General features: G+C 40.9%; 1 long non-coding RNA gene across 1 annotated transcript; it reads right to left on the bottom strand.

Annotated features, from left to right (window-relative positions):
- Positions 1–562: 562 nt before the first annotated feature.
- LOC133503933 (uncharacterized) lies at positions 563–4,789 on the bottom strand. Its single transcript, XR_009795867.1, has 3 exons — positions 4,507–4,789; positions 4,212–4,302; positions 563–1,318 (listed from the first exon to the last, which is right to left on the bottom strand). It is a non-coding gene; the product is annotated as an uncharacterized LOC133503933 (long non-coding RNA).
- Positions 4,790–14,379: the final 9,590 nt, after the last annotated feature.

The raw sequence follows: 14,379 nt of genomic DNA on the forward strand, positions 1-14,379 counted from the left end.
GCCTACTTTTACTTTGTACATTTGGACGTCATCAATCTGCAGTTTTGATTATCAGAAGTCAAAACTAAACAAATGGGTATCAAAAAAGAGCCAAAATTCCCATCACTGAAATTGGTGCAATTGGTGTTGGTGATGAGGCTAGCAAATTCTACAAGGAAGCCTCTACCTATGTTGGTCAAAACCAGGTCGACAGGATCTTGAGGACAGCACCTACAAAGAAAACTAAAAAATCAATGTGACTTGTTTCCCTCTGAAGCAATGGGTTGTTTTCACGTGACGTCATCCATTGGGCTGCCTCACACGGTGGCCATTTTCGATCCCTGAGGTCCCGTTACTAATACGTAGGCAAGGTGGACGACGACATTTTGTTTCTAACCGCATTTATTGAAGAAGTGACCGACCACATATCAAGTCCAGACTGACTATTAGGCTACCTGACATACACACATCATGGGACTCAGGACTGTGTAACAAACTTGATCTTTTATGCTTATGTGACAGAAATCACAACAGAAGAGCACTTACCTCTATGATAGCACGGAAAACAAAAGGCGGTGGAATATTATTTTTTAATATCGAGGCAAACTCCATTTATTTAATTTTTTTTTCAAAAAGTAAAAACCTGTATATTAGTTCACCACAAGCAAAGCGAAATGTTTATTATTTGTTTAAAATTCGATGACAGTGGCAGAAAGACTAAAGAATGAACAAATCCAGTATTTCACAAAATTCTCGAATCTTTCAAGTGACTAACAAAAAAACGATCTTAATCGTCCACAAGCCAAGTCTCTGTGAAGCACAGAGCCGCAGAACCTCCAAAGTCTTCCGTCGGAAAGCGTTTGACGATGTCCCCGCTTACGCAGCCGGACTTGTGTACCAGATCGCGAGGCTTGCTAGCGCGCCGACTAGTAACTCTGGAAAAAGCTTCAGCAAATTGGCGTGAGTTGTCGAAAAAAAGTCAGAAGAAGGCTCTCTGATGGTTAGCAAGTCCTCTCTTGTGTACTTGACTCCAGAGACGCCCGTGAAACACAAAAACACAAACAGTAATTGAGAATATTCCGTAGACATCCACACTGGGTACACGTTAGGTTGAGAGGTTAAATGGTGGCGCGCAGTGGTTCAGCAAAAAATGTAACATAAGTGAAAACAACCCATAGGATTAAGAGTTGGAGACAGTAGTTTTAGTACACTCACCTGATATTAGTTTTTACTCACAAAGCCAAAGACTTACCATTCATTCAATTTCTGTACTGGCGTGCTGGAGCCAGCTATCTTCAGGCGAGAGGTGAGGCACACCCTGAACTGGTCACCAGCCAATCTTGGGGACATATATGAACAAACAACAATTTGCACTCACATTCACACATACGGGTAATTTAGAGTCTTCAATCAAACCTACTATGCATGTTTTTGGAATGTCAGAGAAAGCTGAAGAACCCGGAGAAAAGCCACGCAGGCACCGGGTGTACATGTAAACTTCACACAGATTCACCTGGATTTGAATCCTGGCTCTGAGAACTGTGTTTCTCCGGTTTTTCCGTCATCCACTGTGCCTCCTAATACTTATCATTTCAGTGTAATTTTATAATTTTGGGGAAAATGGGCATTATTTTCAATTATTTTCCTACAGTTGTCTGGTTACGGGATAAAATTACATCAAAGACTGCTTTGAAAGACTATTTCAATGGAAGTTAATTTTTTCACAAATTAGCCTCTTAATTACATTATTACATTCATATCAACTTAAAATACCCTAATGAAAATCTGTTACATTTAACCCAGAACCAGAAATCTAAAAACTCCATCCATTCATCCATTTTCTGAATCACTTACTTTACCCTCAAGAGGGTCCAGAGAGTACAGGAGGTTGGGTACACCCTCAACTGGTTGCCAGCCAATCGCAGGGCATATGGAGACAGATAACGGTCACACTCACAATCACATCTAGGAGGAATTTAGAGTGTCCAATTAATGTTGCATGTTTTTGGGATGTGGGAGGAAACCGGAGTGCCCGGAGAAAACCCACAGAGGCCCCGGGGGAACATGCAAACCCCACTCAGGAGGGGCCCGGGATTTGAACCCCGGTCCTCAGACCTGTAAGGCCAACGCTTTGACCATTTGCACCACCGTGCCGCCCCTCGAAAAACTAATTTCACTCAATTTACAAAAAAAAATTGTCTGCATTTGGGTTTGAATCCTTCATTTACTTGACCAACTTTGTGTGCATATTACATATAACGTCGGATTTGACCCTCGGGCCTTGAGTTTGACACGTGCCTTTGACACAATATGTTTAAATGCATGGCTCCATGTCCTGTACATAAGCACATATTTTATACACCTGCACATTGTAGCAGTAGATGGAGGCCCCATAGCTCAGTGGTTAGAACACTGGTTTGGTAAACCAGGGGTTGTGGGTTCGTATCCACTGGGGCCTCCACTCCCTGAGAAGCATTGTGTCAGGAATAGTGCCAAACAAATATGTGCGTTCATCTGAGATGACATGCTGTGGTGACCCCAAAAGGGACAAGCCAAATGAAACTTTCTTTTTACATTATACCAGTAAATAAAAGAATTATAGGAGAAAATAATTCCATGTGTATGTTCATTGGAATTGTGAATATAGATCAAGCAATAAAAGTATCACCTCACACATCTGACACAGAACTCAACTTCTGGGAAATTAAATCGATACACTTTAAATGGCGAAGTTGTGAAACTCAGTGCTCCCTAGTTTTGTTATCACCTTTACACCAAAAATCTCTCTTTTCAAACACAACCTCTGTTTGTCGAGAATCCATATTTATGCACACAAATTAGCTGGTTATTTTAAATTGGGTGGATCCCCAGAATACAATGTACAGTATGGCTGACAAAGGCAGTCTCAATAGAGAGGTTGCTTTCACCTTCTTTAAAGATTGCTACATTTCATATGAATCAGAACCACACTGTTCACCAGGGATTCCCATCACCCGCCTGTGCCTTAAATGTGTTTTTCATGAAGTGAAGTCCATGCATCACCCACTAGAAAATCAGGGAACGTTCTCACGTCTCACGTCATGCTTCACGTTCTCATATCTTACAATGTCAAAAAGTTGGATTGTAAATAGATAAATAAATAAAGGTTCTTGCCTTTGGATTCACAATGGATGATTCTAGAGACAATTCAAAATTTTCAAGAGGCGCAATTTGGACAATTTGGAAAGAGGGGGAAAAAGCAGAATTAGATGATCTTACATTTAATCAAGCCTCTTTCAAATGTGGATAAAAAACTCATGTCTAACAATGTAAAATATCATAACCACGGACAGGTCAGTCCTAACCTGACATCATCCAAATACACTAAATAGTAACATATATGTACCCGCATCTACTTAAACAACACAATTGGTTTGCAAAGGTGAGATACAGTGGCTATGAAAGGTTAATCTTTTATCTTCTTCCATCTTTTTTAACACTTGTGTGACAGTAAAGAATATTGGGTGTTGTTATTGTTTGTTCTTGTTTTTTAACTTTCTTAGTCAACTGTTTTTTTACACTAGATGACCGTGAAGAATGTTTAAAAACTGCTAGTTCAAAAATGGCCTTTACATTTAATGACAGTTTGTTGTATTCTTTTTATTCTCTATGATTGACTGTTTGATTGATTTTATTTTATTTTTGTTTCTTTATGCATTGCCAGCAAAGAACATTAACATTTGTACACAAATACTGCGAAGTAGAGGAGACATGGAAGACCGTAAATGTCGGCCAAGGCTAAACTAACCCATCAGCTGATTCCCTTGAAGCAATCGGAAATTAAAAGCATCCCAAAGTATTTGGTGATGTCTACCTCACTTTGTCTGACATCAATGAGACTGCATGCAGTCATTGTGTGTGTGTGTGTGTGTGTGTGTGTGTGTGTGTGTGGTGTGTGTGTGTGTGTGCGTGTGCGTGTGTGTGTGTGTGTGTGCGTGTGCGTGTGTGTGTGCGTGTGCGTGTGGAGGGGGGGGCACGTGTTTATGTGCCCATGTCAGCTGTGTAAGAGTTGAAAAAGTCACAAAAAGGTTTTATGAGTATGAAAGTCTAGTAAAGCAGGTGTACTTGGGACAAATGGAAGAACAGGATGTTCAGCTGACAGATACCCCGCTGCCTGGCCCGATCTACTTATGGTGATCATTACAGGTTTGGATAACAGATGCTGAGATACTTGGAACATCCTCTTAACTTACCTGCATATCTGTTTTCCTGCCACCTTTCATGTGCTTCCTGACCCATACCACACAGACCTCATTATTTGGAATGCAGCTGTTCTCATGTGTACTTGAAAATGAAAACAAAAAACAAGAAAAATATCCTTACTGTTGTGAGAAGACGTTTGGTTTGGTTTGGTTTGGTTTGGTTTGGTTCACACTCTCAAAACAATGTCAAGCGATGGATTCCCAAGCAAAGCCATCACATTGCGAAGCAATTAAACATATAAACTGTAGAGTTTCTGCTAAAACAAATCCAAAAGCGGCGTCTCACCATCTCTGCCATGGGAAACTGGAGTCCCGTCCTGCTATCAACACAAACAGATCTTGTTGTTCCCTGCAACTGTCTGCGACACATTTGTTTAGGGTCAAACATCGAATGCTGTAAGCGCCGTGTATGCCCGGAGGCCAAAGTGTAAGTGCTCATCAATGGACCACCCAGAAGTTTTACACAGACCCAAAAAGGGAAGACTTTTTGTCTGGAAAGACAGGGCGGGACATTTGTAGGGTCAAGACTGGAGATCTAAAAGACACGATGAGTCCATTTTCACACTCAGAACTGCTAATGTACACAAACAGTCCTTTGACGTGTTTGTCCACAAACCACACACATTGATTATGGAGCTCATCTCAGGGTTCAAAGCATAAAAGCATCAAAGCATTGGAAGAGTGGCTGAAACGTGATGATGCCAGTCACTTTATTAGGTATACCTCCAAAAGCAAATATGTTGCAATGAAATAGTATAAAGTTATCTTGCTTGATAAAGGTAAAACTCGTAAGTACAACTTTGTGTATAACTATGATTGCAGTTAGAACCACCTCAGATTAAGAGACGTATGAAAATTTGACCAATAATGGTAATACATATTTAAAAAAAAATACTAATACATTGATGACCTCATTGACTGTACCTATGTGAGTAAGGTAAAATACAAGAAACCCACACAGGGACGGGGAGAACATGCAAACTCCACATAGGCAGGAATTTGAAGCTCAGCTTCACAGGACATGAAAAAAAAAATCAACTTCTATTTTCCTAAAAATATAACTCTTTTATTAAAGTCACAGACATGTCAAATTCAGTGAATTACAAGACCAAATACCACTGTGTACCAGGGGGTTAATTTATTCCCAACTGACTTTTGTCTTCATTTATTCACATTTCCCATTGACACACTGATTTCAACACAGCACTTGTATGTGGATGTTAAATTGCAACCAAACTCCTCATTTTGTTTCTAAGTACATTAAATATGTTTGAAGATACAGAAGATACATTTTCTTCATCTCTTTTAGATGCCTCTTGAAACGTGTGTCACTGCACATGTGCACATAAAAGTGTGTTCTCGCAAGATGGCCTCCTATTTACTGTCTGTTTCTTGTTTTCTATGTTTTCGATTAAGGCGATGCGCACCAAACCCTCCCTCTCGCTGATGATACACTCGGCAGCTCCACCACACCCAATGGTAGCTCGTGACAAGCCCACTGCTTGAAAAGTAGATCTTGGGGCAGTGTGGGCACCCATGATCTAGCATGATACCCTACCCCATGAACATCAAGCGCCCTTCTTCCATGCAGTGGCCTTTGGATCGACACATCCTCATTCATTAACTTGACCCAGTTCTACCAGGATAGCGTGCGACTGGCCATCAAACTATGCCCACAACTTGAAAAAAAAACATCTTCCCTGAATGTGTTTTGTGTTATTTGGGCGACAATGTCTCTACTGTCTGGCTCCATGTGCCCTGAGTTGTGAGGCAACGGCGAACCGGGTGGGATTCACCACCCCATTTCCCATTGCCAGCTTGCCAGCAGTTATGGAAGCAGCTGGAGGTCTGGCACAATGGCATTTGGGCCACATGCCACACACGTGGCAGTGCGAGGAAAAGAAAAATCATCCAGCCATGTAGCTACACCTCGGCGGCTACAGCAAATTAATTTCATTCCTTATTCTATCTACTGTAAATACTTTGTTTTGTCACGTTATCGGAGAAATATTAATTCTGAACTGTTCCAGGTGATGTACATGATAGATGCATGCTGTTGTACTGCATTTTAGTATTGTATTTAATCATTTCTACAACATGATAGTGCAACATGATAGTGGTAGCACTAAGAGCTGGATTAAGTTGAGTAAGTGTGAGTGCTTGGTGCAAGGGAAGTATTGTCAGGATGAAAGCTGGGGCAGCAGCAATCCAGCTGTGTGGATCTGAAAAAAATAGATCTGGATGAGTCAATATTTGTTGTTGTGCTTTTATGTGTCTTCTTTGCTAGATCGCGTGAATTCACTTGGCAGCCTGTGAGGTCACCCAGATGCCACTTTGTCATCTGTCTTTAAGATGTTTCCTTTCAGTGTAGAACACACAACCAGAATATAGCATCAGCTCGGTCATCCATTATCAATATTTCCTATGCAGTGGCTTTAAAACTAACTCGATTTTACTTTGAAGACATGTGGTTCCACTCAGGAAGCTTTTATATTGTGTTACCTCCAGCTTCTGCTGCTTGTTGGAGGCTGGCATTTGACTTTGGGCCTCCCCTGCACCATTTGGTGTTTCACTCGATTGCTCTTCTCAGGTCTATGTCACAGAATAAAGTCAGAATTGCACAGGGACTGTTGGGGTGAATCGGATGGTGAGCTGGAGATGGGTGGGGTGGATCTCAGGGATGTTGAGCAGTACTCAATACAAATACAAAATAGACTTCCCACTTCTCTTCACTCACTAGCCTCAAAACATTCTTAGAGAAAAATACAATGGTAGTGTCAAAGATAGAGCTTTGTTACCAGGGTGTACAAAACTGTACCTTTTTTCTGCATGGAAAGCATTCACAGTTACCTAGGAGTCTACAGTGTCATGTGTGGTACTGTAAACTGTATCAGCCCTGTGATAAAATGGCCCTCTGTAAACTAGGATAGGCTCCAGTGTGGTACATTTGTGTAGATTGTACCTTGAGGGATGAAAATTTACTTCTACTGAAACCCAAGACTCATTTAAAAAAAAGGTCATTGTCATCAACCATCTGGTTCCTTAATCAGTGGTGGTGCCTTTGAAGATACTATTTTGTACCATTTTGAGTTGAAAGGGCTTGAGAGTCAATGTCAAAGTCCAAAAAGGAACATTGAGCTCTGGAAAATAAGTCGTATGGGATACATACATGACCATACCTAACGTTCCTACACTCACCGATAGTCACGAACTGTGGGTCAATCAAAAGAATAAGATCAATACAAGCAGCTGAAATGAGTTTCCTCTCCAGGGTGTCCAGACTCTTCATTTGAGATAGAGTGAGGGGTTAGGGGCTCAGAGTTGAACCACTGCTCCTCCACATTGAGAGGAAAAAGATGAAGTAGCTCGGGCTAAATGTCTCCTAGTGAGGTGTGTAAGGAGGTAGCACTGAGATGACCCAAGGGACACTGGAGAGACTATGTCTCGCAGCTGGCCTTGGAACATCTCAGGAATTGGATGAAGTGGCTGGGGAGGGGGAAGTATGGTCTTCCCTGCTTGAGCCGCTGCAGAGGAAAATGGATGGATGGATGGATGGATGGATGGATGGATGGATGGATGGATGGATGGATGGATGGATGGATGGATGGATGGATGGATGGATGGATGGATGGATGGATGGATGGATGGATGGATGGATGGATGGATGGTATTGAATGTAGTTTGGACTCCAATAGTCACCTTAAAGTCATGGTGGGTTAAGGGCTAGAATGGATTGTCAGCAGCAGAATACTGCTTTTTATCTCTTGATAGCTGATCTTTACAAATTTGTGCTACACCTGCGCCTTTTTGGTCCCAGACAGAATTCTAATAGCCTTGTTAGTGTAGGTTCTATCTCTTTCAGAATCAGAATCAACTTTAATGAGCAAGTGTGTAAAAACACACAAGGAATTTTGCTCCGGCGGTCAGTGCTGCCCTGGTACGACATTCAAAACAAAGAACAGGGAACAACAACATAGGAACAAGATTTAACAACAAGATTTATTGGAACTATGCGTTAACAATGTCAGTTGTGCAAAGGGAGCAGTTTAGAGTGATGAATCATGCGGTCTACAAAATATTTTAAAAATATACATATACAAATATACAGTATGTATATATATATATATATATATATTTATAGAGAGAGAGAGAGAGAGAGAGAGAGAGAGAGAGAGAGAGAGAGAGAGAGAGAGGAGAGAGAGAGAGAGAGAGAGAGAGAGAGAGAGAGCGTGGTGCCAACAATCTGTTCAGCTATTTTGATTCTCCATTGCAGTCTGAGGTTATACATTATCCTTCTTTGTGGCGGCCCTAAACCAGACTGTGATGGAGGTACACAGTACTGATTGGATAACTACTGTGTAGAACTGTCTCAGCAGCTCTGTAACAGAGTGTGCTTCCTCAGAAGCTGCAAGAAGTAAATCCTTTGCTGATCTTTTTTGAGGATGGAGTTGATGTTCATCCCCAACTTCAGGTCCTCTGAGACTGTAATTCGCAAGAACTTGAAGGTCTCAACGGTTCACACAAGACAGTTGGACAGCGTCAGGGACAGCTAAGGTGAAGGATTCCTCCTGAAGTCCACAATCATCTCCACATATTTCACTCTTTAAAATACATACATAAATAAATAGTGTTGTACTTTTAGGCTTTGTCAGTGTGGTCTAGGTAAATGTACAACCTTGTGAGTCTAATCCAGCATTGCTGTTATCTACAGAAAATCAAGGGGTATGAACTGATTTGAATGATACCTCTTATTTCAAAGACAACCAAGATATATTTAGGAGTACCTTGGCTTGTCAGTGGAATTATTGTGTCTTTTTGGTCTTGGGAAGGTATTGTGAGTCGTCCTCTGGGAAACAGAAATTGACCCTCTACTTTCTACCTTCATTGTACTGTTACGGGTACAATGGTTTGTTCCATGGTTGCCACACAGGAAAGTTATATGTATGGTATGGCACGTAATAATCTTTTTTTTTGTGGTATGTTGGTGTGGATTTTATCTTGAGGGAAGCATTGGCTCATACTGTACTCATATTTCTACATGTTCAGAATGAGCAGTTTAGAGCATATTTTCTGTTTGTGACAAAACAGATGATTATACTTCCAATGGAGGAATCTTAACATACAGTACTTTAACATAAAACATTATAAGCAGAGTTAATGAACACATCTGTCATGACTGTTATCAAACAACTGGCCTCAGGAATGCAACTCCCATTGTCAGTTCCCAGTCCATATGTCCATCTTCGTTATGGTCATTCCCAAATGCTCGTCATGTGATTTACAGCTGCGGGCCCCAACTCCAGTGATGTAGGGCAAATTCCTGAGCGGCATTAGTCAAGTTTCATAGACTCAGCAAGAGCTGGCAGTCCAGAAGAGATGTGTGATTGATTGTACAAATGGAATACTGCAGCTAAGGAGATAAAATGGAACTGAAGCAAACAACAAGATGACACGGCCTAGACAAAAGAGGTGAAGAGGAAAATAAGTTAGTAATCCAGTATATTTTAAGTATTATTATGTGGTTTGGATCTTTTTATAGATTCAGAGGACCAAGCAAAGATGTTGCACATGACAGGGAAGACCTGGAGAAGGGTTAGCAAAGAACGACTCAAACAAAGGTCAATCCACAGTTTCCTCAGAGAGGTGTGAACTTTAACAGTGCATAAAACCTCTGAGGTCTTGTTTACATAAGACCTCAAAGAAGATCTCAGGACTTGTGCACCTCCTTTGGTATTACATATATAGGGTGGTAGTCAAAACACTGAGAGTGTCGTGGTTTTGTGGTCTGACTTTGTGAATGCCCATATTTCAGTGTGAGTATGTGCATCAATGTCTGCCTCTAGTGGTGCCCCGTGAATGACCGGCGACCACTCCAGTATGTCAGTCTGCCTTTTGTTTGAACTTAGCCACAGTATGCTTTTCATTTCGTTGTCTTGGCTCCACTGTCTTGGCTCCACTGCTTCCAGTATGTTTCAAACTGGGGGGTGTGGATTGTTTCAGCCATCCCATTCCTTTCCCCAGCTTGGCAATTTTTCGATTACCCCCGGTTTTCAATTTTCAGCACTATGACCCACCACTGCGCTAGCACCCCTGCCGTTGTATTCTGTTTTTATCTATGTTTAAAACAACATGTCAACTTCATTGGAATGGGGTTTGTAAATAAAATACTAATGTAATAAATTTGTCATACAACCAGGAAGAGTGATTTAAAAATGTGGATGGAAAAGAATTACAACGTATGCAAAATAAGACACCCCCTCAAGCCATGGGACTGTGTGAACATGTCTGGTGAAGGCACTGTAGAGGCCAATTCATCTGTCAATCAAATGTTCACCAATATACTATTTGCTGCTCTGATGTCATCTAATGGGTGAATTCATGTGTGCCACTGTGGTTATGGAATAAACAACTATTTTTCCCATATGTCTGTTATCTGAGGGGACCCACACACAACCTTAGATTGTTAGCGATATGATGGGTAAGTTTCTCTAAATGTGTCTGTTGTGTGGATCTACTTGCAGGGCATGAAGCAAGTCTGCGGGGTTTTGGACGAAGCCAAAACAGGTCTGCGCCGGTCCACACACCCACTAGCGGCTCATAGAAGGCCACTTGCCAGGAGGAGTTGAGTGCGGGTCACCACAGTAGCCAAATAGCACAAAACACTTGAAGTAAGATCAATTTTTTTCAAGTTGTATCGAGTGCTTGATGTGGTTGCAATAGATACGGCTACGGATAGTTATTATTATTACGGTAGATAACTTGTAATTCTGGCGAATAGTCATAGGGAGCTCTCGTGACTTATGTAGTTGTAGTATCAGTCAGATGGCTAGTTTTTAGCCTCGCCCCAAAAAAATCATACCAACTGAGAGTTTTAAGTTATATCTCATCAATTCAGTACTAAATTGTTCTCATTCGTTCTTGTGACACATTTTCAGCACTTCCCCTTCCAACGTGTAATTTTTGTATTTCTATATTAATAGAAGAAGACAAAGAAGAAGAAGAGAGAAAGAAGGAAAAGAAGAAGTGACAGAAAGAAGGAAAAGAAGAAGAGAAAGAAGAAGAAGAATTACTTCACATTTTCATCCATCTATCCAACGGCGGTTCATCTCAGTTGACTTTGTGGGATCTTGGCCTGGTCGCCTGTCAATCTCAATTTTGAAGCATATTTACCAAAACCTCTTTAACCTCTAAAGTTTGACTGTCACTGCACAGTGAACTAACTTCCCTTGTCTGTAGTGAATTGCAATGAATATTATCTCACATATGGCAGAAGCTGCAGCTTTTGTCACATTTCACAACTTTTTTAGCTAGTGTCCAATGTTGATAAACGTTGATTTCCAATCATGGTGAAATGTAAATAATTTCGTCCATATAGTCCTTTCAGAAAACACCATTAATTTAAATCCATTCAACTTTTATAATTCACAACTCATACACAACATCTTGAGTTATGTCCACATTCTGAATTATAATTCTGATCATCGGTTATTAATAACATTTCATGGAATTCCAATATCAACTGTTTGAGTTACGATTAAAAAAAAAACAGTTCTTGTATTGGAGCTCTTTGGATTTTTGTGGGTGTGCCTAATTTATTGTTTGCTGAATGTGTTTCACATGGTTTTGATCAAAATAGCATAAGATAGATCTTTGGAACTGTGTGTCTCATCCTGTCTCAAATGCTTCACCATCATCTCAGTCCCCAACAAAGATGCAATTTGTGCTCTTAATGACTGCACGCCTATTGCCCTGATATCAGAATCTGAGTCAGAATATAGCTTTATTGGCCAAGTGTGTAACAACACACAAGGAATCTGTCTACAGTAGTCGGTGCCGCACTGGTATGACATTCAGAACTAAGAACAAGGAACAACAACATAGCAACAAGATACAACATTAACAGGATTTATTGGAACTATGTGTTAACAATGTCAATTGTGCAAAGGGAGCAGTTTAAAGTGGCGAATGGTGCGGTTTACAAAATACATATATATATATATGTATATATATGTTTATATATTTATATATATTTTTTTTCTTTTTTTTTTCTTTTTTAGCGTGGTGCCAACAATCCATTCAGCTATTTTGATTGTCTATTGCAGTCTGAGGATATCCTTTTTTGTGGCCGCCCCAAACCAGACTGTGATGGAGGTACACAGTACTGATTGGATAACTGGGACTCCACTTCAACCTAGAACATTTTGACTGCAAACAGGCCTACACAGGGATCCTGTTCATGGAGATCAGCTCTTCAACACAATAATTTCCGGACAACTCTCCTCCTCGCTTGTCCAGATCAATGTCTTGGATGCCATTTACAGGTGAGTTTAAAGCTTCTTGACAGCCAGGACACAACCACATGCAACATCAACACCGGAGTACCCCAAGGACGCGTCCTCTCTCCGCTTCTCTTCTCTCGCTACATGAAAAACTGCCCTTCAACGGATCCAGCTGTCACACACCTGTAGTTTGCAAATGACCTCACAGTCATAGGCCTCATCAAAGATACAAGTCTGCATAATGACAGGAGGTGGTGCAGCTGGAGCTTTGGTGCGGCCAACATAACCTGAAGCTGATCACGCTCAAGACTGGAGTTGACTGTGGACTTCTGGAAGAATCCTTCACCACAACTGCCCCTCATGCTGTTCAACTCTCCTGTATCAACCATCATTACTGTCTCGCAGGACTTGAAGTGAGAGACACTGTCGAGACTTCTACATCATTTATACACTCATTGTTTTATCACACTACACTGATTACTACCGCCCCCTTGTTGGTTTGAGATTTTTTTTTTTTTTGCAGTTTCCACAATGCCATTAAATAAGCATCACTGCATACTTCGTTCAATTTCGTTGCTCAATAATGCTCCATATTTGTGTTTTTTTATGTACCAAATGTATATTTTAGCTGTTTGTTGTCATACTAGAGTGATTCCAACTACCAGAGACAAATTACTTGTGTCTTGCGACATACTTGCCCAATAAAGCTGGTTCTTCTGCAGTAGAAAAGAAAGCAAAAAGCTTTCAACAGTATTAAATTTAGCAATTTTGCCCCAATGGGAGAAAAAATATTGCATATTAAACTGCAGATTCTAATATCCGGATGTTGACTCGTGCATTCTTTAACCATGCACTCACGCAGAACATCGCCATAACAGGAAGCCATTGCAACCCCACCCTCCTGCTAACATATATAACATAGCAGGGTACCTTAAAACAATGTAATATGCTTGTAGGCGCTGTGAAACATTCCCAGCTGTCAATGCTGATGCCAGATAAGGCCAGTGTTGCTGCTGGGTGACCCTTCCTATCATTGTGAGTGGCCAATTTGAATCCTGTTGGTAACACGTGAGACAATGCGACAGAATTGGGACGGATTCTACCCCCTTCCCCCCAAGTAAATGGTGAAAGGAAGAATCAAAGCATCAGCCAGAGAGACAGAGCCCTGTGCCCATCTGACATGGTAATGATGGTTGAGCAGTAATGATAAGAAAGTGCAAGGTGTAATAGCTGCTCATAGTCTTTTATTTAGGCCTTTTTCCCATCAAGTCTGTGCAATCATTGGTAAAAAAATATATACATACTCCTGCAATCACTCCTCTGTCTGCGACCCAGCTTGCCTCTTGCCCTGACAACCCCAAGAGTTGGCCAAATATGATGCTGTTCGAGCTTAATAGTGGCACTATAATGACAATCTTAACTGAAATGATGATGACAGATGCTGATGCTGTGTTTAATTCAATGTCAGACAAAGACCATGAGAAGATTTGCTGGTGGTGGTGGGAGTGGGAAGACAGATTTGTAAAACCATGGGCAGACACCGCTGGAATGAAGGAGGACCGCAAAAATTGAAGGGCAGCACCATAAGCCAGTTTTAATTTGCTATTTTTATTTATCAATGAAATATCTGTAGCCTGGTGACCTGTTGAAAGATGGGATGCAGAGCATGAGAAAAAAAACTCCCAAACCAAAATCCTCCGAAATGATAACATGAGTAACTTTCTCAGGTCTCTTGTGAATAACTTTAATCACAATCATTTATAGTACTCTATTTCCTGTCCTGAGTTTAGACTTGATCTGTCAGATTAAGTACGCATTAAAGCGAATATGGAGGTGGATGATGAGGTATTCCACCGTGATGATATAATATATGACATTCT

This window comes from Syngnathoides biaculeatus, chromosome 7, assembly GCF_019802595.1.
Source record: "Syngnathoides biaculeatus isolate LvHL_M chromosome 7, ASM1980259v1, whole genome shotgun sequence".
Classification (NCBI taxonomy): Eukaryota; Metazoa; Chordata; class Actinopteri; order Syngnathiformes; family Syngnathidae; genus Syngnathoides; species Syngnathoides biaculeatus.